Below are 25,893 nucleotides of genomic sequence, written 5' to 3'. Positions count from 1 at the left end.
ATAATCACCAGACAATTGGATACATTTCTGCCAACGGTGAACCATTTTTCTGAAGCCGTCACGGAAAAAGTCGACACTCTGTTTCCGCAACCAGCGTGTCACAGTACCCATCATGCACAGATTTTCCGATAGCCAAGCAAAGCAATAATGTGACCCACACATTCTTGTGAAATGCCGATTATGCTTGAAATTTTTCTCTGAGTGATACGACGATAGTCTTGAATCAATCTGTCAACCTTTTGCTTGTGAAACTCGGTGGTTGCTGTCACAGGACGTCCAACTCTTGTTTGTCACGCAAATCAGATGTTCCCACTTCAACATCTTTAAACTTACTCGCCCAACAATGCACAGTACTCACATCAACACAATCACCATAAACAGCTTGCATTCTCTGATGAATCTTCTTTGGGGTGACACCTTCTGCTGTCAAGAATTCAATGACTGCACGTTGCTTAAGTCACATTGACCAACTGTCTGCGCAGGATTCCATACTTCACACTTTAGCAACACAACCATTCAATGTTAAGGCTTCCTGCCAAATGGAACCAGTACTGCCATCTGTTGAGGAGTTACAAAGGTTATTATTATTATTATTATTTTGTGTCAATAAGTATAAATAATAAATAAGTATAAAAACAATAAAATAAAGGAATCACAAACAGCTAAATAGTTTTAGACCAAAAGTGGGCAACAGCAATCGCATTGTCCGTAGCTTTACAGCAATTAACAGCAATCTCATTGTCCGTAGCTTAACTGCAGTTAAGAAGGTGGAGGCATTACTTTTCATTCAACCCTCATATTTCAGTTGGTCTTTGGTCCTTAAAATCAGGAATGGCTTTTCTGGCTGTTCCAGTGTTTTAAAAATTATGTGCTATTTTAGAATTTTTTAAAGAGGAGTTTGTCATTTCTTTTAAAATATGTCCTAGAACTGTATTTTCTATTTAATAAACATTTTTATTTATTAGAATCCTTGAGGATTCTAATGGCATTCTGGGAGTTGTAGCTCAACACTTTTTGGAGATTCTTTGTTTGCTCCAACACAATAACTTGCAGGTTTAGAAGTCATGCTGTCAAATAACAGGCAAAATTCTCCATTTCTTTGCCTAGTTATGGGTTATTTAGAGAAAGGGAGAGCAGATAACTTCCTGTTCAACTGGTATATGTCAATGGCCTTTTCCCTCCAGGGTGGACTTGCGTCAGTGGTCAAGCCTGCAGTAAAGTCCACTCTTGGCAACATCTGAACCAAAAGAATGTTGGTTGCCATTTGAGTGACTATCCCCCACTCAGGGTAAAAGAGTCAGGGCAGTATTAAAACTGTCAGATTGAGGCAATTTATGTACATAAACAGATTTGTGCTCAGCTGATTTATACCCTTGATAATGCATGACCCACAGGTAACAAATGCAAACTCCATCTGCCAGTGGGACCAGTTCAAATTGACTGATCCATAAAACGGAGGAGGCCTCCCTCCTTTATCTCCCTCTGCATCAATAGCTGCACACACGCAAAACAACCACAGCCAAGAAGTACTCGTGGAGTAACATGATGCAACAAAGGCTTTCACCCAGCAAATAGATGGAAAGTGATGCGATAAGGGGGCCCAAGCAAACTTTAACCACCAGGGTAAGTGCCCAGTCAATTCACTTCTTCCTGATTTGAGCCTCAAGCGCTACAGCCTTTGGCCCATCTGTTGCAATTGACTCTCCACTGTATAGCCTCATTTCTAGGACCCAGTACACTAAGTGCCTACTTATAATGCCCGCAAAGTGAGATTGCATCTTCTTCTTCTCTTCAGACAATTCTACTGGCTCCTTGGGCAGTTTAAAGCCCAGTTAAAACATGTTTGCTCCTAAAACGCTTATTCTAACATGTAAGAGTTTCCTCCTCAGCCTGGACTGAAGGTAGTAGCGTATATGTAGCTCCGTGCCATGAGCCAGTATATTTGTGTTTTGTTGTCTTTATGTACCTTCAGGATAAGTCTGACTTACAGCAAATTTATTTAGAGGAGGTTTTCCATTTCTTTCCTCTGATGATGAGAAAGTATTACAGCATCTGAGTGGGGATTCAAACCTGGTCTCACATATCCTTGTCCAGCATTCAAACCCCTATGCCACAGTGGTGCTCTCTTCTTGTAGAGAACGGCAATATAATTATTTCATCACTATTCACACTGGCAAGAAGAAAATGTTGGCAGGCTCTTGGCTCCTGTGGAAGAAAGTAGCTAAAGGACCCTTCCCCAGCTTTGTGTTTTCCAGATGTGTTGGGCCCTTTTTACACTGCCATTTAATCCAGATCATCAAAGCAGATGATCCACATTATCTGTTTTGAACTGGATTACATGAGTCTACACTGCTATATAATGCAGTTCAAATAAGATAATTTGGATTTTATATGGCAGTGTAGAAGGGGTCTTGAATTGCAGTCCATGCCAGCAGGCCTGTAGCGAGGGGGGGGGGGGTTAGGGGTTCAACCCCCCCCCCCCTGAAATTTTTCAAGTTATAAAAAAAATCTCGTTAACTCATGAATTTTAACTGGTTAACCAAATCCCCATGCTAAGTCTATGAGATGCAAAACATTAAGAGTCCCTCCAGGCACTATCTCAAGCAGATATTGACAGGTTTGTAGTGGGGAGGGGTATGTGCTAGGGGTTCAACCCCCCCCCCCCCAAATTTTCAAAACCCCTCCCAAAAATTTTTTCTGGCTACGGCCCTGCATGCCAGCATAGCCATCTAGTTTAGTGGCAGGATAATATTGGATACAAATTGGCACTTACTGCCTTCTTGAGATATATGCTTTTATTATCTGAATTTGGACTGCATGCAAGTTTTCCAACGTAGTATTGAGACATCACATTTCTGGATTGGATGCAATCAAGACATGAAGACTGTCAACTTTGCTCTGGATTTTTTTTTTAAATTACAACACCTTGAAAAGAAAGATTCAGCCTGTTTTTATTCAAGATCGGTCCTCTGATACGTAATTCACCATGTAACAAAAATGCAATGAAAATGTAAGCACACACACAGGATCTAGTTTAGTGGCAGGATCATACAGGATAAACATAATTCAAGGGGGAAAAAATAAAGGAAAACCACAGACTTTGGCAGCATGAGTGAACATGTGAATTTAGGCTTCTTATACAACTGACTGACAGCTTATTGGATATGAATAATACAGCTATATCTTGAGGTCATAATCATTTGCCTTTGTTTCTTGTATGTTTTAAGTAATACATTGGCTAAAGCTCAAGTATCTTCTGCACAGACTATGGGGCTCTTTCTGTGCAGCTGGGATCTTTCCCTCACTCGGCTTCTATTTCCTGAAGTTTGTTACGCATCTTGCATTCATACGTTTAATGTTTCTCGGCCTTTTCCTTAACTGGAAACCAGCGGTCTGCAAAAGCCCAAATCAGAAATTCTGGAACCCATCTGTATTCACCAACTGAAGATACTTGGGATCTCTCTCTCTCTGCCTCCTCTTCATTTTCCCTCCTCTCTCACTCTTTTTACAAGCTTCATTGAAATGGCTAAATAAACTTTTAAGGATTCTTGGAAGCATTAACATTGCTGGAGTGCAGCACACTAAAGCTGGTCTTCCTCTGCCGAATACAGGTGCATATGCATGGCATAGATGGCAGCAAGTATGGTAAATGCAGCAAAAGCATGAAAGCAATTAAAAACATAATTCATTTGAATCCCTATTGGATCTCCTTGCTACTTATCCTAACTTAAGAAAGAGTAACTTAAGGAAAATTTAACTCTTTCATCATTCACATATAAGCCAAAACACAAACCCAAAAGTCTTTTTGCACTCTGCTATTTTGGGGCCTGCACATAGAGCTTCATAGTTTTTTTGTATGTACTCTTAGTTATTTTGTTATATATGCACTCTTCCACATAACAAGGCAGGAAGAAGCCAAGCCATGAAGCTGGCAAGGCCATTAATGCTAATCAAGGTGATTAATTGCAACATTCACACTGGCCTCCAACAGACAGGAGTTCTTTCTCCCACCCTGGACCTTCCACAGATATATAACCCTCCCTTGCTTAGTTTTCCAAGGATGCCTGCCATAAATGTGGGCGAAACGTCAGGAGAGAATGCTTCTGGAACATGGCCATACAGCCCGGAAAATGCACAACAACCCAACTACATTTATGTGTAGCACTTATTCCCATGGCTGCGTATGCATTCTCTAAGAACATTTGTAAATGTGGTTGCAATACAACATACAGACGCAGACAATTGCAAACATAACTTGTGTGGCTGTGCATCCCAGAAAAGTGCCTTTCATATATACTAACGAGTAGCAGATTGCAAACAAGCAACTGCTTAGGGAATTGTAATTCACTTCAGTTCAATATATTTCCCCAAACAACTGTGTTCGTTTATTGGCATCTTCCCTCGCCACAATTCCTGCTGTGCGCCTTATGAAGGCGGGCAAGATCGAGAGCATGATTGAATTCTTAGCATTACATTTCATACCATGGTACTCTCTTCTCCCCAAGCTTGCTGAAGATGCTGAATATATCATCAGATTGGTGTTGATGGCTACAACTTCTCAAATCTTTACAAAATCATTCCATCATATCATTAATGAGGTGCTCTATTGGACAGATGTTAGCATGAACATGGAAAAATGATCCCACAGCCATAAAACATTCCTTCATGTTCTGTCAACTGTAGCGTATTCATTGGAAGGGCATCAAGCATTGGAAAGCACTCACATGAGTAAATGATTTCTCAGAAGATGTTGTGGTTTCTGGCTGACACATTTTGTTGCTGCAAGTTACACATTTGATTGTTTTTCTGTAAATTGCATGTGAACTACAATCTCTCACTTTCCACTTTAAGTTTAATTCAATTCATCTTTTTCAGCCTGGAGACCCTGGAACTCATTCCACCATCACTGTTTTTGATAACAACTGAAATGACCATTCTGGGCCCAGAACACCAAATCAGTATCAATTCTGAGGCAATTTCCTGTGTTAATAAAAATTGTCAGATGTGAAAATGCAGGGGGGAACCGAACTGCCACTGCTCTTGTAGGAAGTAGGGATGGAGGGAAGGGGGTGAGGAATGGCAAGCATCTAGTCTGAATGTGGGTACATTAAAAAAGCAGTGTGGGCTCTCAAAATCAAAGCTTATCAGGACTGTATCAGCCATACTTTGTTGCCTGAGCAAAAATTGCACACCCATTCCAAGTGATGAAATCTGACTACACTCACAGCTTCAGAAATTTACTTTTAGGAGGACTACAGTGCCCAGAATTATTCCGCTTGGCTGGGAGTTCTAATTCAAAACTACATTTTATGTCTAGAGGCTCTGTCGAACTGGCTACGTGCTAGTAGACTGAAGGTGAACCTGGCGAAGACTGAGATTCTTTGGCATGGCCGTTCGACTGGTCTGACCCATTTGCTACCCACCTTCGATGGTGCTGCCCTATCTCCTTCGCCTACCGTTAAGAGCCTGGGTGTCGTTTTGGATTCGCAGCTGACAATGGAAGCTCAGGTCGCTGCTGCTAGCAAACAGGCCTTTTCCCATCTACGACAAGCGAGACAACTGGCACCCTATCTATCTGATGAGGCTCTGGCAACAGTCATCCATGCCACGGTCACGTCTAGTCTGGACTATTGCAACGCCCTGTATGTTGGCCTTCTGATGTCCACGACCCGAAAGCTCCGTATTGTTCAGAATGCGGCAGCCAGGCTACTCACAAGAACACCCATGAAATGCCATATAACACCAGTGCTGCAGCATCTGCATTGGCTTCCAACTGATTACCATGGTCTATATAAGATGCTAGTTCTGACCTTTAAAATTCTTTACGGCCAGGGCCCATCGTACCTTAGGGACCGTCTCTCCTTCTCCCATCATCGGAGGTTGCAACGACCATCTCAACGCGACTTACTTTACATACCGGGTCCTAGAGAAGTGCATTTGGAAAGGACCAGACGCAGAGCTTTTTCTATTTCTGCCCCTGCCTTATGGAATGCCTTGCCGCCCTATATGAGAGCCATGCGTGAGTTAGGGCCTTTTACCCTAGCACTCAAGACCTGGCTCTTTACTAGAGCTTTTAATCTATGTTAATTTTATCGATATTTATATGTATGTATTTTTATCCTTTACAATTTTATCTTGTAAATCGCCTAGAGCATCTTGGATGGAGGGCGATTAATAAGTAATTAAATGATGATGATGATGATGATGATGATGATGATGATGATGATGATGATGATGATGATGACATTTTTCAAGCTTTGCTTGCAGTGCCGATGAAATGACAATATTTTCCACAACATGTGAGGACAGGAGGCTATCTTTTGGGGTGCAGGGCAAGTCTCATGGCTTTCCAGAGCTTCCACAAGGTGTTTGCATACAGCTCAAATTTTCAGTATCTCCTCCCTTGTCCTGCCTAATGACAAAACAGACCTTGGCCATAATACTCATCACTCTCCCTCCACACGGGAAGGGAAGGTGGGCAGAAGATAGATCTAAATCTACACATAGATTTCAGGATGAGCTACAGCAGATTGGCCAGAGTTCCTGAGTCCTAGCAACAAGTAAAAAGCATCTCTCTCTCCTTTAATGAATTGATTTACACTAACGCTAGGCAGAAAATTGGGTGTGAACTTCTATGTGAAATGGGACTGAGAGGTCAGTTTACAGGGTTGCCATGAGATCAAAACCCTGTTAAATCAGCCTCTGGATACTATGTTGATGGAAGGGGATAGTCAGTCTTCTTTGTGTAATGAATACCACAATCTGCTGATGAATAAAAAATGATGCAAGATCTTGAGACTACAATCTGCCCTCTGTATATTTCTGCTGTTGTGGCCCAATGTTCTCCCACATTCTCTGTTTTTCTTCTTTGAAGCTGATTCTTAGAATGCCAGAGGCCAGTGTTAGAATTCTGAGTTGGAATTTCACCTTAGTATTAATGCTGAATGAACAAGATCGATGCAAATCTAACTGTGATAATTGTAACTCAGGGAACTCCCAAATTATGCCTGTTCGTTTGTTCGTCCTATCTCTGTTGTGTGAGTCATATATTGAAATGTTGAGTTACAGAGCAAGGAGCTGAGCCTTACCACAAGATCTTGCTGCCTAGCAAATGATAAGTCCCTCCTCTCATACGCATGTCAAGATCACAAGATGCCAAATTATTTTTAGAAACAAGGCAGAACATCTCACAAACGCTATGTCCACTCTTGGCAAGAAAATTCAAAAACAATACCTTTAATATCAGCAATTTCCATCCATGCCACTTCAAATCAGTTGGCTGAGGTGGCTCTCTTCCTCTGCCTAACAGTAGGGCTGTCCCAGATGAAAAGAATGCAGTAGAAGTAAGAAAATCACCAGCTAACCAGTGTGTGTGTGTGTCCAAACAGACGTGTTTTGACTTGAGAGTCCCATTGGGTTTTATCTCTTGGCTGAATGATAGCTGCCAAAGAATGGATACATGCAAAATGAGAGCTGGCGTAAAACCAGGCTATTTTGCAATGCTGTCAGTGCTCATTCATTCACTTATTCATTCATTGTTCTTCTCCCAGCATTACTAAGTCTTTAGGCATAAGTGGAAAAATGGAGAGCTACCCTTTCATATTTAACCTCGGACTTCTGTTTAATCTCTGTTGGATAAACACTAAATCATTTTTCCACTGTCTTAAGAACTGGGAGAGGAAATTCTTCCTTATAGGAGTATGGACACCTAATGCGCAAGATAGCTTCATAGTCCACATGGTCTCCATCCACCCCAAAGCAAAGATAGCAGCAGCAACAACAAATCCCCAAGCAAGTTTTGTGTTGGATAGTGGAGTTTTCTGTTGGATAGTGGATCCAACGCAAAACTCCACTTTTGCTTTCGATTATAAGAAAGTGTCAGCAATCAAGAAGCATGGTTCTAGCTCCCATGGAATACCTGAAGGATGAAGAAATATTTGCTGATGGACATAGTGACGCATATGAAATTTGTAATGGAACCAAAATACCTGTGACATTACTTCATCACAAAATGGTTTGCAAGTGTTCATACTAGTAGGAAACAAACGTTATGTCTGCGTATATGTCTTCAGGTTGCCTGTCAACTCTATGAACTACAAGGGTTTACTTAAGCAAGGAATACTCAGAGATGGTTTTGCCAGTTCCCTTTTCTGAAATATAGCCAAGAGGATCTGTGATCTTCCATCCAAGGACTAACCAGAACTGACCCTGCTTAGTTTACAAGATTAGATGGTGCTGGGTGCTTTTGGGGTATTTAGGCTCCTAGAAAACCAGTCATTATGAAGATAACAGAAATAACCAATATGGAAAATGTGTCCATCAACTTGGGGCTGAAAGAAAACCCATCAATAGAACTATGTTGGCCAGGCAGAAAGGATATATGGGGCTCAGCCACCCCACACATTTATCTGGTCTCCTTTTCCACAACAGGGACAGACAATTGATTTCATGAAGTGATACATTCTCTACCTGTCACATATTTATTTCCTGGTGGAAAATGTGGAGATGTTTATATCAACTGGACAAAATGTATTTACAAGTACAATGCATCAACAACTTCTCATTTAATTTTGCCACCAACTCTCATCCAATTCAAGCCAGACCAATTCAATATTTATGGCTCCAGATCTGTGGCCAGAATTTTCAGTTAATACTGGAAGTTCTGGAGAAAGAAACTGGCACAAGACCTTTCATGTATGAGCCAATGCAAAATAAAATTGGGGTGAAAATATGCTAAAATTCTTAAACCAATGATTTAATAAACCGCTTTCTGATTTAATAATTTTATCAGTCAATTTTGAAATAGCACATCAGTTTCTAGGAGCAGGATCTCAAAGAGCTACCCTAACCAGGATATAGAAGTTGATGAAGCCTTTTGTCAACAGCTGACCAAACAGGCACAAAGAAGAGATGTAGTAGTCATGGGTGACTTCAACTATCCTGATATCTGCTGGAAAACAAACTCGGCCAAGAGCACTAAGTCCAACAAATTCCTCACTTGCCTTGCAGACAATTTTATGGTCCAGAAGGTAGAGGAGGCAACAAGGGGATCAGCAACTCTTGATCTAATCTTAACAAATGTGGAAGACCTGATCAATACAGTAGAAGTCGTCGGATCCTTAGGGGCAAGTGACCATGTGCTCCTGCAGTTTGTGATACAATGGAAGGCTGAAACTAAGACAAGTCAAACACGCATTCTGGACTTTAAGAGAGCTGACTTCCAAAAAATGAAGGAAATACTGAGCGGCATTCCATGGACGCCAATATTAAAAGACAAGGGAGTTAACGATGGATGGAAGTTTTTTAAAAGTGAAATACTCAAGGCGCAAATGCAAACAGTGCCAACAAAGAAAAAAAATATGGCATGTGCGAAGAAGCCAGAATGGATGTCCAAAGAACTTCTAACTGAGCTAGAACTCAAAAGTGACATGCACAAGAAGTGGAAAAGGGGAGAAATCACCAAAGAAGAATTCAAATGTATAGCCAACTCCTGTAGGGAAAAGGTTCGCAAGGCTAAAGCGCAAAATGAGCTCCGGCTTGCCAGGGACATTAAAAACAACAAAAAAGGCTTTTTTGGTAGAAAAAGGAAGAAAAAGGAGGCGATAGGGCCTCTGCGAGGAGAAGATGGGGTGATGGCGACAGGGGACAGGGAAAAGGCAGAACTGCTTAATGCCTTCTTTGCCTCGGTCTTCTCACAAAAAGAAAGCCATCTTCAACCTCAGCAACATGAACTGGACGAAGGATTTGCGGAAATCCAACCTCAAATAGGGAAACAAGTTGTCCAGGAACACCTGGCCGCTCTAAATGAATTCAAGTCGCCAGGGCCAGATCAACTACATCCAAGAGTACTGAAGGAACTAGCGGAAGTTATTTCAGAACCACTGGCGATCATATTTGAGAGTTTTTGGAGAACGGGAGAAGTCCCAGCAGATTGGAGGAGGGCGAATGTGGTCCCTATCTTCAAGAGGGGAAAAAAGAACGACCCAGACAATTACCGTCCGGTCAGCCTCACATCGATACCAGGCAAGATTCTGGGAAAAATCATTAAGGAAGTGGTCTGCAAATACCTAGAAACAGATGCAGTCATTGCTAATAGTCAACACGGATTTACCAAAAACAAGTCATGCCAGACTAATCTGATCTCTTTTTTCAACAGAGTTACGAGTTGGGTCGATACAGGGAATGCCGTGGATGTCGCGTACCTGGATTTCAGTAAGGCCTTCGACAAAGTCCCCCACGACCTTCTGGCAAACAAACTAGTAAAATGTGGGCTAGACAAAACTACAGTTAGGTGGATCTGTAATTGGCTAAGCGAACGAACCCAAAGGGTGCTCACCAATGCGTCGTCCTCATCTTGGAAAGAAGTCACGAGTGGAGTGCCGCAGGGCTCAGTCCTGGGCCCGGTTCTGTTCAACATCTTTATTAATGACTTAGACAAAGGGTTAGAAGGCACGATCATCAAGTTTGCAGACGACACCAAACTGGGAGGGATAGCCAACACTCCAGAAGAAAGGAGCAGAATTCAAAACGATCTTGACAGACTAGAGAGATGGGCCGAAACTAACAAAATGAAGTTCAACAGGGACAAATGCAGGATACTTCACTTCGGCAGAAAAAATGGAATGCAAAGATACAGAATGGGGGACACCTGGCTAGACAGCAGTACATGTGAAAAAGATCTTGGAGTCCTTGTGGACAACAAGTTCAACATGAGCCAGCAATGTGATGCGGCTGCTAAGAAAGCCAACGGGATTCTGGCCTGCATCAATAGGGGAACAGTGTCTAGATCCAGGGAAGTCATGCTACCCCTCTATTCTGCCTTGGTCAGACCACACCTGGAATACTGTGTCCAATTCTGGGCACCGCAGTTGAAGGGAGATGTTGACAAGCTGGAAAGCGTCCAGAGGAGGGCAACTAAAATGATCAAAGGTCTGGAGAACAAGTCCTATGAGGAGAGGCTTAAAGAACTGGGCATGTTTAGCCTGCAGAAGAGAAGGCTGAGAGGAGACATGATAGCCATGTACAAATATGTGAGGGGAAGCCATAGGGAGGAGAGAGCAAGCTTGTTTTCTGCTGCCCTGCAGACTAGGACATGGAACAATGGCTTCAAACTACAGGAAAGGAGATTCCACCTGAACATCAGGAAGAACTTTCTCACTGTGAGGGCTGTTCGGCAGTGGAACTCTCTCCCCCGGACTGTGGTGGAGGCTCCTTCTTTGGAGGCTTTTAAACAGAGGCTGGATGGCCATCTTTCGGGGGTGCTTTGAATGCGATTTCCTGCTTCCTGGCAGGGGGTTGGACTGGATGGCCCATGAGGTCTCTTCCAACTCTACTATTCTATGATTCTATGAATCTATGATTCAGGTTTGCAAGATAATCCCAGAAGGAAAAAAAATCTATCTAGTAGTCTGCAGTTTCCAACTACTGGCATATAACAGAGACAATGTAAACATATTCCAGGATCTTTGCCCAGAGATTACTTAGGCAAATAGTTTTAAAACCTTATACAAAGCAGTTAAGAGAGGTAAGCATTGCTTAGGGAGAACAGACTGGCTCCTTCCTTGCTGTCTTTCCATTTGCAGGCAAAGACTTTTTTATTTTAAAATGCTTGTAGAACTATTGGCTTTTAAGGAAAGGGGTCTTAAGAAGCTGTATTGTTTTAAGTTGTACTTTAAAATACTCTTTTAGTGTATGTTTTAAATTGTTCATCTATTGTAAATAGTTTAATTCTGTTTTGATGACAATAAACCAGGGGTCTCTGGAGATGCCTGCAGCTTCTCAAGGTTGTTTTTTTAGCCTTCAACATTGCCAGCTCTCTAAACCAACATTTTGCAGCCCCCGAAAAATAATGAATTGTCCCTCCTTGACCTCCAGGAGAAGCAGCACTAGTGAGCCAGAAGAAACTGGAAACACTTCTCAAAGTTACAATAAATGAATGCTCTAGTAGAAAAAAGGACCAACAGATTTTGGCTTTATGTTTTCAAAAGTCTTCTATTTAACTGCAGAAATTTCTGGAGCTGAACCTCTTACATCATTTACTGGACAAAAAAGAAGGAGCTCATCATCTTGGTTGGGATTGGTTTCTTCTTTTTGTCCAGTTTCTTGTGGGCAGCAAAGGTTGTAATTTTGCTTAGCCTTTGGTCTTCAAAATTAGGGTGGCTGCTCTCCCTGTTTGAGTTTGCGGCTTTAAATTAATTTTAAAGAGTGGTTTTAAATCTGTACTTGAAAGTTTTTGTTTCTGTATTTACCATTTTAAATGTTCATTACACATTGCCACAGGGGCTCTGGCGAGTTGAGAGCTGATGCAATTATTCAATTGGTCAATCAATGTTAGACCAACGGAAGGGCAAGTTTAAATCCCCAAATTAAGAGGCATGATTGTTCCTATCTTCAAGAAGGGGGAAAAGAGGCTCCAAACAATTAGCATCCACTCAGCCTGACATCGATACTAGGAAATATTCTGGAGCAGATCAATAAGGAGGCAGTCTGCAATCACTTTTAGAAAAGAATTCTGTGATTACTAAAAGTCAACATGAGTTTCTCAAAGATAAGTCATGCCAGACTAATCTTATTTCTTTTTTTGATAGGGTTACAAATTTGGTAGATGCTGGGAATACTGTAGATGTAGCACATCTTTATTTCAGTTAGCCCCAAGGTTCCCATGATCTTCTTTCAAACAAACTAGTAAAATGTGATATAAACAATACTATTGTTAGGTGGATTTGTAATTGGTTGAGCGACCAAACCGAAAGGGCACTCACCAATAGTTCCTTTTTATCCTGGAAAGGAGCAACTAGTGGAGTGCCACAGGGTTCGGTCCTAAGCCCAGTACTGTTCAAAAATTTTAATAATGACTTAGATGAAGCTTTAGAGGGCATAGCCAAGTAGAGGTAATGAAATATTAAACCTAGGAGTCCCCAGAGAAAATCAGAGCACTCCCATCAGAATGAAGGAGGTCTACCTGTAGGTGCAAGATACAGTCTGAAGCAATGTGTAGACTAACAGTTGGAGTAGGGAGTTTAGTTATACAGTATTTTAGTACAAACTCTCATCCTATGTCATTCCTAGCATGAATATTAAGAAGGCAGTAGTGGGGGGGATTGTGGAGGGTGGGGGGAGAGAATAAGATAGATAGGAGGCAGTATTTTACTTATATAGAAACTATTATGAATATGGCATCAAAACCTCTGGACTATTAGCAAGGATACTAAAGAAAAAAAGTAATCAAAAATTGTATTCTGTGAAAAAAATGGAAATGAAATAGTGCACTATTCTGCAAAGGAAACAGAGCTTTCACTAGATTCTCCAAAAACAAATAGAAATCTGGTCATCCTCATTTAAACTTCATGGATTCCTTTTAAAATGATGCTAAAGTAAAATACTTCGCGTGTGAGCATTGGCAATGCTTAAACTAATAATTTTTTGAAACTGAAATAAAAACAGATATTACTAAACTAAAGAACACAAAAAATCTCCTGGCATTTATGATTTTGTTGGCAAAACAAATTGAAAGAGCTATGAAAATATACTCAGTTTCAGCTGCTATAATTAATACAAACACTTTAAACAAATGATTTTCTGCAATTACACAAATGTACAAATAATGACTGTCCACATTCACTGCTTTGTTATTGTTGTATGTCTTCAAATCATTTCTGACTTATGATTCTAATGTAGAATTTGTTCACAGGAGACTTGCCCTTTCCTTCCTCTGAGGGCTCTTCCAGACGACAATGAAACCTGCACCAACACGAGTTTAAGAAACCAGCTTCGATGCGGATTTGAGTCCCCTCCCCCCAAAAAACCTCGGCTTTCCAGGTGGGATGGCTACATGCCACCCCCAAGATGGTATCCAGCCACCCTGACCCCCCCTCTCAAAAGCCCTAAAAACTGTTAAAACCTTACCAGGCCTCCATTAGGCCCCCCTGCACGCCTCCTGGAATGTATCTATGATGCACGATGATGCCCAGGAATGATTCCCCCCACGCCCGCTTCTTGGCATGTCATTGGTACATTCCAGGAGGCATGCAGGGAGGCCTAATGGAGGCTCAGTAAGTTTTTAACAGTTTTTAGGGCTTTTGGGAGGGGGTGGGAAGGGTGCGGGCGCCATCTTGCATCTTGGGGCTCCAGGAGCCCAAAAAGTGTGAGACGGGTGTGGGGACTGGTCCTCCGGTAGTCTTAGGACTTTCTGGTAATCTGTCTGCACAGGGTCCATAGCCCATTAGAACAGGGCCTTTTAGGAAGGCCCGAATCTAATGGGTTATCTAATTAATTCAGGACAAACCAGGTTTTTCCTGCTTTGTCTCAAATTAATTTTCTTTTACCGGAGGCGTCATTTGGATGCCTCTGGTAAAAGCGCAAAAGCTTGTGCATATTGGGCCCTGTCTGGATGGACCCTGAGGCTTGCCAAAGGTCACCCAGGGGCTGAGTGTCAGGACCCAGGCTGCAGAGCACCAATAACCATACACAGAGGCCAGAATCTATCTAATATCTTTATTGAAGGAATATATAAAGTTAATAAAAACAAGTGTAGAAAATAGTCCAGAAATAGACCTTTCAGGAAAGGTCAAAATTAGTCCAAGGAAACAATGTCCAATATGAAATATTAAGGTCCAAAGTTGTAATCCAATAACCGAAACACTCACTTTGCCAGGCAAAGTGAGGGGAGATGACAAGGTCTTTTAGTCCATGAAACTTGAGCGAGGCTAGGAAGTGACTTGATTCTTGGAAAAACGAGGCTTGATTCAAGGCAACAAGGAAACAAGGAACAAGAACAAGATCCGTGGTAATTTCTTGGCAAAATCCGGGAAACAAGACGAGGCTGAGTCTTAGAAAGCAAGGCAGGATTCGTGGAGTAAACAAAGCTGGGAACGAAGGCTTGGCGACAGGAACGGAGGCTTGGAAGCGGAGTAGCTGTCCACACACGCTACTCCGGTTGCTGACGAATTGACTCCGCAAGATCCCTTTGTGGGTAAAACACCTAAATAGGGTCCCGTTTTCCCGCCCAAGAGCAGTTCTCTGGAGAACCAGAAACGAAAGCTATTTTCTGAGTCCAGATGCATGACTCCCTAAAGTTTCCCATGGGAAGCAGGCTTAATCAGCTGAATGCTTAGCAGCTATCCTAGCACTCCTGCGAGACGCCTGATCGACTCCTCTCTGTTGTTTACAAAAATCATGGCGAGAAAACGTAGGAGATTTAGGCTCAGGGCTTGTTTGACAGACTTCTGGAAGACAAATCTCTTGCAGGTGCAAGGTTTCCAAATCTGGCTGGGAAAGTTCCAATTCTGACTGAAACGGCGAAAAACCCAAGTTCTCCTCCTCATCTGGCACAACAGTGCCAGAAACGGGACTACATGGCCCATGACTCATCACACTGAGTAGGGATTTGAACCCCAGTCTTCCAGTGTCATAGCTCAACACTCAAACTACTAACTACACCATGCTGGCTCTTCATTAACTACTGCTACTTGCAGTAACTTTTGGAAATCTGAATTCTTCACTATGGAACAATCCTAAAATGAAAGGACTCATAATAATAATGTCAATCATCATGTTGCAAACCTATTTCCTGATGGCATACTGCTAATTCTATTCAACCTATAAAAATAATTATAGAGCTAAAGATGTGCTTCTGGAATTTTAAAAGGCAGAAGGCTTAGAAATTTACTATGCAAAATCAGAACTAATGTGTTTTAATATTCCCACAACAAAGGAAAATATTTTTGAAGTTTTCTAGGGTAAAGTAAAATTCAAATTAAAAAACTATATTATTGAAGTCTGAGATCACCAAATTATTCAGCTTTATAGAAGAAACTCTCCATAGTTGCCCACTGCAACAACATGCACCTCGCAATCAGGTGGGGGAAAATCTGTCTTCCAAGATCCCAACTGACTACCACAATCAGCACTTAAGCGTGGGACTGAGGCCCTGAGGGGAAAGTTTTTCTGCTGCAACCTTTTGGTTTAGGAGCCTCGCTTTATTTCTTTAAGGTTTAGAGATGAGAGCGAGACTTTATATATGATGAAACAAGAACTATTTGTTTATTTGCTTGACGGTTTTTAGGAACATATATATGGTACAAAATGCTTGATGGATTGCAAATGGCTTTTGAATACTTTCTTAAGAAGTTATTACTTCAAAATGTTTCTGTGTGAATTTCCTTTTATAAAATTCCTTGGCCTTTCCTTCCTAGAAGGTTTTAGTACAATTACTTTCAAAACTTGACTTTTAAAATTTGAACTAGACTCTGAAATCCTGACTAAACTACCTTTTCAAACCTAAACTAGGACTCACTGTCCACTTTTAGCTCTTAGCTATCCAGCTATCACTATTAGCTGTCCCAGCTAACCCTCTGAACTCCAGGGAACCAGCTCTCTCCTTAGCTGTCCCAGCTCAACTGGAATGTTCAGGCATAGCTGAACTAATGGACATTTTAGCTCCACCCATCTCTTGTGCCTTAGCATCTGATTATTTTCATCTGGCCAATCAGGCCACTTCATGCAAATAGCTACTATCTAGCTCCTCCCCCTGGCTTCTGTTAGAAAGGAGCTACAAAATGTCTGCCTGGTTCTTCTTCTTCTTCTTCTTCTTTTTTTTTTTAGAAAATAGCTGCTCGCAAACCAACCCCTCAAAGTAGGCCACACACCAACCTTTACTCAGGTAAGTCAAATCCGTTACACCCGCCCTACTCTAAAGTCCTATCTACACTAACCATTTAATACAATTGAAAGCTAGCTGATTAGCTAGTTTCAAACTGTGGTGGCTAGGCAACAAACACTCACAAAAAGCACACTAAAGATAGTCCTGAATGCATATCACCATCTGGACATCCAACTGGTTCCAGAATTTCCTAGGTGATCACCTGGCTGCAAGACAATTCTTCAATGCTGGTTTAAAAGTGTATTAAATGGTCAGTGTAGATGTGCCCTAAGTGGTCACCTAGTCATTTTCTATAGCTGAGCAAGGATTGAAAAGTAGGAAATGTTTGCTTGGTTTAAAGGGCTTTTAATGTTTTGAACAGAGAGATGAGGATACAGACCGCAAAAAGGCATTACATATTACTTTTTAAATTGTCCTAGCTCTTTTTTAGGAGTGGCTTTTGACTGCTGCTCCTCCCACAGTTACCCTGAGGTGAGCAAGAGAGCTGATGGTGCTGCAGTTCTTGAAGGGACTGCCATTGAGCTCGCAGCAGCTGCAGAAGCAATGAAATCAAGAGTGAACCCACCAGCTGCTCCTGCTACTGGTATCTAATGGAGATCCTGGTGCAAGAGGCTGGCACCCTCCACATGTTCCTGTGGATCCAGACAAATACAGTACATACAATGCAGACACCGGGCAAGATAAAGTGGCAGAATAAGATATTGTTTTAGAAGGGCAAGTGCTATCGGAGGCAAAAATCTCTGCATTAATGCAAGAGCGCCAAGTTGGTTAACTTCAAAGACTCAGATAAAAGCATTTGCATTCAAATTACTTTGCACTCAAGAGGCTAGCAGATCACTAACAATGTTCAAGAAGTTATGTACTCAACCATAATTTGGAATAAAAGGATTAGCTTCCATCACTTACAACTTGTTGCTATTGGAATGGGACAGAAATTGAGAAGGACCAAGGGCCCTTCCACACAGCCATATTGTTGGGAATCTAGGAGATGTTAAGCTCAAATCACCCTCTTTATTAGGTAAATTCCCAGGAAAAGCAGCAGAGTGTGTGGAAGCATCTTTTCCAATACAGCAGAAAAACTTACGCTGAGTGAGTTTAGGAAAGCCTTTGTCTTCTTCAGGATGGCAAAGGATCGCAAAGTCAGCTTAAAAGTTTAAAAGCATTTATTGAGGTAAAAAGAAATCCATTGATGGATAGAAAAGGTTTGGAGCTAACTAGCTTATCTAATCTAGTCTAAGACAGGTAGATGGATCAAAATAACAAAGAATCTAGATAGCTACATCTTGACTACAAGAGGGGACAAAATGCGTCCTCTCTGTGAAACAAAGCAGGAAGAAAGAATGGTGACCACCTTCTGGTGAGTCCCTTTCTTCTCTAGGGCCATAAAAATTCCAAAGGCCAAATTGAGGAAGTTACATCAAGCCCTAGGAGAGATCACATTTCTAAATCAACAAAAGGATGGGGTGGATCTAAACAGGACAGGAAGAAGGAAATAAGAGTAAAGCCTATCAAGCATGCATAGGACTGTGGGAAGGTGTCCCTAACTCTGCTGTAGGCTTTGCTATCTAATGATAGAGACTTAGGCAGTGCAGAATGACATCTCTAACATATGACCCAGAATATCAAGGCAGAAAATCCCACAGTATCTGCTTTGAACTGGGTTATTTGAGTCCACACTCCCACATATTCCAGTTCAAAGAAAAAAATATGGGATTTTATTCAGCTGTGTGGAAGGGGCCTGAGAATCACTTGTGAGGTCAATAGTGCCAGGCAGAGAATTGCTTCTTCTTGGTGTTGTTGTTGTCGTCGTCACCCTACCTGTTCTCCAAAATTAGGACCCAGGTTGGCTTACAACATAGCTAAAAACTTTCAAGAGTCAAAATTAAATATGTAATCACTCTCAGGGAGGCTTCATATTGGGACGTGTGCTTTGGTTATGTATGTTTAAAACTTTTTGTATCCTTTTAAAATAGTGTACTGTTTTTAAATGAAATGTTTTTTTAATCATTGTTATATTTAAACCTATTTTATCTATGCCGTTTGGGTGCCGCTCTGAGATAGACAACTTATAAACTAATAAATAAAAAATAGAATTAAACTGATCATAATATTAAAATAATTTGACGCAGAGATGTAGAAAACATTGAAAGAAGCTAGAAACAAGTTAATTAAAAAACTTCTTATACATTTTCAAATTATTTCTGACTTATAGTGGCCCTATTGTGGTGTTTTCTGGGGCTGAGCGTCTGCGACTTGCCCAAGGCCATTTAGCAGAGAATCAAACCATGGTCTCCAGAGTTGTAGTCCAATGCTCGAATCAGTACACCATGCTGGCTCTCAAAAACAATACATCACATTCTAAAGCTCTTCAGTTCTAAAACCCTATTGGGGGAAAAAACCTCAACCTGCCAAATGGAATAAAAATGTTAATATAAAGATCTATTCTGGGCTCCCTTTGAAGGAAGTTTCAGAAGCTAGGTACAGCCACGGAGAAGGCTGTATCTCATCTTTCCACCAGATGTGAGAGAAGAGTTTCTCCTGAGGATCTCAAGAGACTGGGCAGGCTCATACTGGGAGATAAGCCTGGACCTGAGCCGTATAGGTTATAACCAGCACTTTGAATTGTGCCCTGAACCAAACTGGCAGCCAGCCTTCTATTTTTTGAGTTTTCAGAGCACCCCAAAGGAGTATGTTTTCTGCATGTAGTCATCCTGCCCTGATATAAAAAGCTTTTTGCCACAACTGCTCATCTCTGATATAGTAGTCAGAACCATTGACTCTGTTGTGCTCCTCTAATTCAGTTTATTTAAGATGTTATACTATTTCTATTATCAGCCGCAAAGGTGTTGGAACATCTCATCTACTCTTATATTTAAGAACTGATTTTCAAGGATCATATACTGGGGAATTGTCACTCCAAAATAGTCTAGCAAGGGGATAGACAAAGAAGACTTACAAAAAATGTTTTATACATTAATAATAAGTCTTCTAAGTCACAGCCTATCTTATCCCATTCTTCTTTTTTGAACAAATCATGAAACTATGTTAACAGCTTTGCACTGTATGTTATACAATCTGGTTGGTATGTGAGTTTTGTCATGTTAATACGCTATCTCTGTTAAAAGCTTTCTCAAAATGTTACTGATTTGCCTTATTTATTTACTGTAACACACACACACACACACACATGTATATTGTAAAACCAATGTATTTATATGGTGAGAAAATGCTTATGGCCCAAACTCCCATCATTTATTATTGTTGTGAGGACTTGTGCACAGAAGGAAAGTGTAGTTTTTTACATAACCAATTTCCTTTGTGCACACCATTTGATTTGACGTTGGAAGGAGTCACATTTTTGTGGATAGATCACATGCTTCATATGCAGGAGATTTCAAATTCAATTGGTGAAAAAATGAAATACCAATACTATATTGAATATGAAGAATAACTTTAACCAAAATAAACTTAATACTATTTCAATGGGAAGTGCGGATCTGCTTATGGCTGATGTTAATTAAGTTAATTAGGATCATTGTTGTGTGCCTTCAAGTTGTTTCAGACTGAGGATGACCCTAAATGTAAAGTTTAGGGCGAGAAGATGGGTAAATGGCCTTGGAGGGCCCATCTGGCTCATGGGCCTTAGTTTGGGGACCCTTGCTCAAGAATCATTTCTTTTATAGATAGCTACCCACTCACAGTTTGCAACAGTGATTGGTTTACAAATTACATCATTCGTATGGATTCATGCAACTTTTAACATATTTTAACATGACTTTTTCTAATGACTCCAGAGGTAGTTTATTATGATCTCTGGAAGTATTTTCAGTATGCAAAGTAAAAAAAAAGGGGGTGATTGCAAGGCAAGTCTTAGGAGACAACTTCAGTGTACTGTATTAAGCTGTGTTTCTAAAGCAGGGTGTACATGTACCCTCCACTGACTATTCAGTTATCTGATCAAGATATTCAGGAGTAGCTGTGATGGTCATGCATCAAAATACAGGTTGAGTATCCCTTATCCAAAATGCTTAGATAAAGGAGTTTTGGATTTTGGAATTCTTGTATTTGTGTGTGTGTGTGTGTGTGTGTGTGTGTGTGTATACACACACATGTGATATGTTGGCAATGAGGCACAAGTCTAAACATCTAATTCATTTATGTTTCATATATACTTTTTACACATAGCCCAAAGACAATTTATACACCATGTTTTATATAGTTTTGTGCATGAAACAAAGTCTGTGTACACAGAACCATCAGAGAGCAAGTGTGTCACTATCTCAGCCACCCTTGTGGACATTTTTGATTTTTGGAGTATTTCATATTCTGGAGTTCCATAGAAGGGAAACTCAATCTGTACAACAAAATCCACAATAGAACATTACCAATAAAGATATCTCTCTGCTGTAAACTTGGGATTTTCCAGTATCTAATTGTATCTGGTGCACGAAGTTTTGCTAGGATAAGAACATAGTTCAGTTTGGGTGCCCTCATATACTCCAGCAATTTGTGTATCATTTTTGAACATGTGAGGTTGAGGATTTCTTTCTCTGTCACCTTTCCAATCTAAATCTAACAAGTTATATCTATTTTGGGGTGGCAATGAAAATAAACAGAGATGTTGAAGCGATTGGAAGAAAACCGCTTCCTTTTAGTCGATTACACCCAGACAAAAACGTAATGGAACTGAAAGAAGGGCTTTTACTCTCTCCCTTTTTTAATTTTGCTGACTGACAGCGGATTTAAATGCAAAGTGGATCTCATGCACGCCCTGAAGTCAGCTGGCAGTATGCAAATGACCTGTCAGATTAAAATCTGAATGAAAGAGATAACAAGCTTATCTTCATAACAAAAGCGTCTTACGGGCAAACTATTTGACGCACTGTTGATGTTTGTTTTAACCCGTGGGCTTTGGACAGGGCAATATATTGCTGCAAAGGGGGCTCCTGCGACCTCTCCTTTGCTTTTTTTTTTTGGTTGCAGAGCGCGTGTGTTTATGTTTGCACTTAGCAACAAAAGGCAAGTGGGACAGCACAATACATGAAAAAGCCAGCAGCCAGGGCTTACAACTGTGGGTTTCAAAAGGGGGCAGGGAGGGATGGGGGACTGCACACTTGCAATACCAGCCTAGGCAGCCCACAGGTCATTTCGCTCTCTCTGGCAACCCCACAGCTGCAGGGAGAATAAGCAAACACAGCAGTAGGGGGAAAGGGATTGAGGGACCGGGCATGGATGGGGCGGGCCATTTATCCTTCTGGCACGTGCGCCAGGGCCCGCTTTGGATCAGCTGTATTTGTTTAATGAAAAGGGCCCCAGAAAAAGAGGCAAGCACGCAAAGCTACTTTTGCAAAAGAATGAGGATGAATACTCCACGGTGAAAAGAAAGAAAGAAAGAAAGAAAGAAAGAAAGAAAGAAAGAAAGAAAGAAAGAAAGAAAGAAAGAAAGAAAGAAAGAAAGAAAGAAAGAAAGAAAAGGCAGCTGCAGTTGCTTGCAAGGAGGCAGTGGTTGTTTAGGGTGCGCAAGACTAGGAATTAGCCAAAGAGGGTAGAGTTGGTATGGGATGCGATTTGCCTGGCTTTATGTCTGAGGGCACATCTACACTGTAGAATAAATGTCATTTGACCACTTTAACTGCCATGGCTAAATGCTATGGAATCTGGGGAGTTGTCATTTTGTGAGGCACCAGCACTCTTTGGCAGAGAAGGCCAGTCCTTTAGTGAAACTGCAACTCTTGGGCCCAGTGCAGTATGATGGGAAGGAGGCATGCATGAGGTCCTCAAGAAGCCCACAAGCCCATCCTTCCTTGCTCTCACATTGCAAGATGTGTGTCAGCATTCAAGGCCCAATTCTTCACCCACTAGATTTGTTGCTCTTTTTGAGACCTCCAAATCCCTTCAGACCTTCTTGGTGGACCATACTGAATATGCATACCCAGTGTGGAAAAAATCTCACCATGTTAAAACAGTGGATGTGGCTCTTCATGAGACATGCCGCATTATCACAGAATGTCTACGCCCAGCATTGCTGGAGAAATTATATTGTTTAGCTGATATTGCACCACCTGACATCCACTGGGAAGTAGCAGCCAACAATGAAAGAGCCAAGGCAATGACATCACCGGCCCATCCCCTGTTCAGATATCAGCCAGCATGCCAACACCTTAAATCAATCAATAGTTTTCTAAGATCAACAGAGATACTCGCAGGAACACCTCATCAAGTGAGAGTCCAAAAGTGGCAAGCCATAACCCGGAACCTCAAGCCATGGTTGATATCGAATGAAAGACTCCTCCTGGGCACACAGAAGACTGGGCGACTTGGAAGGTGCTGAACAGACTGTGCTCTGGCACCACGAGATGCAGAGCCAACCTTAAGAAATGGGGCCACAAAGTGGAGTCCATGACATGCGAGTGTGGAGAAGAGCAAACCACAGACCACTTATTACAATGCAGTCTGAGCCCTGCCACATGCACAACAGAGGACCTTCTTATAGCAACACTAGAGGCACTCCAAGTGGCCAGCTACTGGTCAAAGGACATTTAATATAATGCCAAGTTTTTAAACTTTGCTTGTGTTTTTAAATATATTACAACTGTACCCTTGGTTCGCTTCTGACACAATAAATAAATAAATGGTGGACCATTCACAATATATCAAACCAAACCAAAAGTCGGCCCACTTGCTTTGACTTCCAATAACACATTTGCTCTGCAGAATTTAACATTTGTTCCTTTTTTCTATACTGTTCAAATTGCTTGTTTCTGAAGATTTAAAAATGGCATACAGTACTAATAAATACTTGTTTTGTGGTGTAGCTACATTTCCGACTTATGGCAACTGTTAAGGAAAAACTACCATGAAGTGTTTTACTGAGGTCACTGAATGGGCTTTCAAAGCTGACCAGGGATTTGAGCCCTGATCTCCAAAGGCATAGCCCAATGTTCAAACCATTACATAAAGCATAGTATGTAAAATATCCAGGATACAGGGAAACCTGTGTACCCACATGTTCTGCATCTACAGATTCAACCATCAAATCTCAAAAATATTTGGAAAAAATGTATAAATAGCAAAGCTTGGTTTAGCAGCATGCTGAGCAGAGCCTTATTGCAGCTTCCTGCCATTCTACAAATCCCTAGGCTCTCCCTGACACCTGTTTGAATCCTTTGCCATTGATTTTAATATCCATGGGTGGTTCTGAAACCAAACCCCAGAGGATATGTTGAGGGCCTACTCTAATCCATACAAGGGTTGAGAGATGTATGGCTTTCATATCTTTTTATACTGCAGACCCCATAAGCCTATTGGGTACGTTGGTTAAAGCTAGTGTGCGTGATAAGCCAAAAGCATGCTGGACCACAGTTACTCTTCTGCAATAGATAGTATGGCTGAATTACACCCAAAGGTACAATGCTGCTGTTCAAATTTGTTCAGATGACTTTATAAATTATTTTGTTTTTGTTATGGCACATGTCTGTCCAGCATTTTTCAAGTAAAGTCAGTATTAGTTTCATTTTGCACAAACAAATATCAGAAGAAAATGTGATGGTGCAAACCAGAGTGACATGGCAATATGAGCTGGTCTGGTGGAGCAACACTCCTGTTCCTGCCCTGAGATGTAATGTGAAGCTGTGGTCTCATGTATGTAGACTCACACAGACTTAAAGTGATTTTCCTTTTTTCACATGCTTGATGTGTAGTCATTGATACAGAATGGCGGAAGGTTGACACCACTTCTGGTGGTGAGTGTTGATCAAAAGCGGAGCTGAGAGTCAGCTTTGTCTGCTTGTCCATGTTTCATCTTAAATCCCTTCTGATCTATATGGATTTGGCCACTGATCTGAATGTAATGTACAGGCTGCCACAGCCTTGTCTACTTCACTCCACAAGAGCCCAAGATCATGTAGACACATATCTACAAGTCTACTGCAAGATGCACAGGGTCTCAACTGAAGCACCTTTACTCTCCTGTACAGGAATGCTGGTTGGGGTATCTAGTGCAAGGGACGGGCAATTATTTTTACCAATATAATAGGTACCAGCACCATATTTGTACCCACTGTTTCTTAATTTCACAGAAACTCTCCAAGGACTATCAGCCAATGGCTCAGGGACTGGCACCAGTCTAGAGACTACCACTTTGGAGATCATTGCTTTAAATAACTGAATAAGTTTTAGAGTGTGCAGAGACAGCATCTTCTATTACTCAATGTGCCCTTTCCCCTAAGAATCATAGATCTATAGAGTTGGAAGAGACCCCAAGGGCCACCCAGCCCAACCCTATTCTGCTGTGCAAGAAGTATTCCCAACAGATCATCATCCATCCTCTATTTAAAGCCTCCAAAGAAGGAGACGCCACCACACTCCAAGGTAGCATATTCCACTGTTGAACAGCTTTTACTGGCAGGAAGGTCTTCCTAATATTCAGGTGGAATCTCTTTTCTTGCTATTTGAACACATTGCACTTTTTCTAGTCTCTAGAGCAGTGGAAAACAAGTTGCTTCATCTTCAATATGACTTTTCCCCCCAAACATTTGAACATGGTTATCATGTCTTTCCTTAACCTTCTCTTCTCCAGGCGGAACATACCCAGATTCCTAAACTGCTCCTCATAGGGCTTGGCTTCCAAACATTTTACTATTTTGGTTTCTATTCTCTAGTAAACATCTCTACTATTTACTCTGCGAAGTCTAGTGATCTTTGTCAGTTGCTTTGTTAAGTATACTATGTACAACAAAATACCCACTATTGTCCTGAATCCCACCTCACCCCATGCTGAGAGGAAAGTTATTTATCTACACTCCAATTACTAGAAGAATGGACCTTCTTTTGCCCATGCACCTGATACCCAGTAACGTAGTTTCAGGGGAGAGTTATGGGAATGGCGATAGTGTCTCATTGGTCATTTGTTGGGAGTGCTTTGACTGTGTATTCTTGCATAGCAGAATGGGGTTGGACTGGATGACCCTTGGGGTCTCTTCCAATTCTAGGATTCTATTATTCTATTTATTATTTCATCAAATAGGGACATAGGTTGAGAGAAGGCCTTATTGACTCACAAGAAGCATATTGTCTCTCACACTAAGATATCATCAGATGCATTGTTGTGCAGCTAATAGAGAAACACTTTTAAAAAGTACATGCTGGAAATTTGCTTTCAGAAAGGTGGTATATTCTATTCTCAGCACCCAATTTTTCAGGATACCTCTGTTTAAACCCTTGGGATGAATAGA

This window comes from Anolis carolinensis, chromosome 2 (assembly GCF_035594765.1).
Source record: "Anolis carolinensis isolate JA03-04 chromosome 2, rAnoCar3.1.pri, whole genome shotgun sequence".
Classification (NCBI taxonomy): Eukaryota; Metazoa; Chordata; class Lepidosauria; order Squamata; family Dactyloidae; genus Anolis; species Anolis carolinensis.
Note: the sequence above shows the minus strand (reverse complement) of the source record.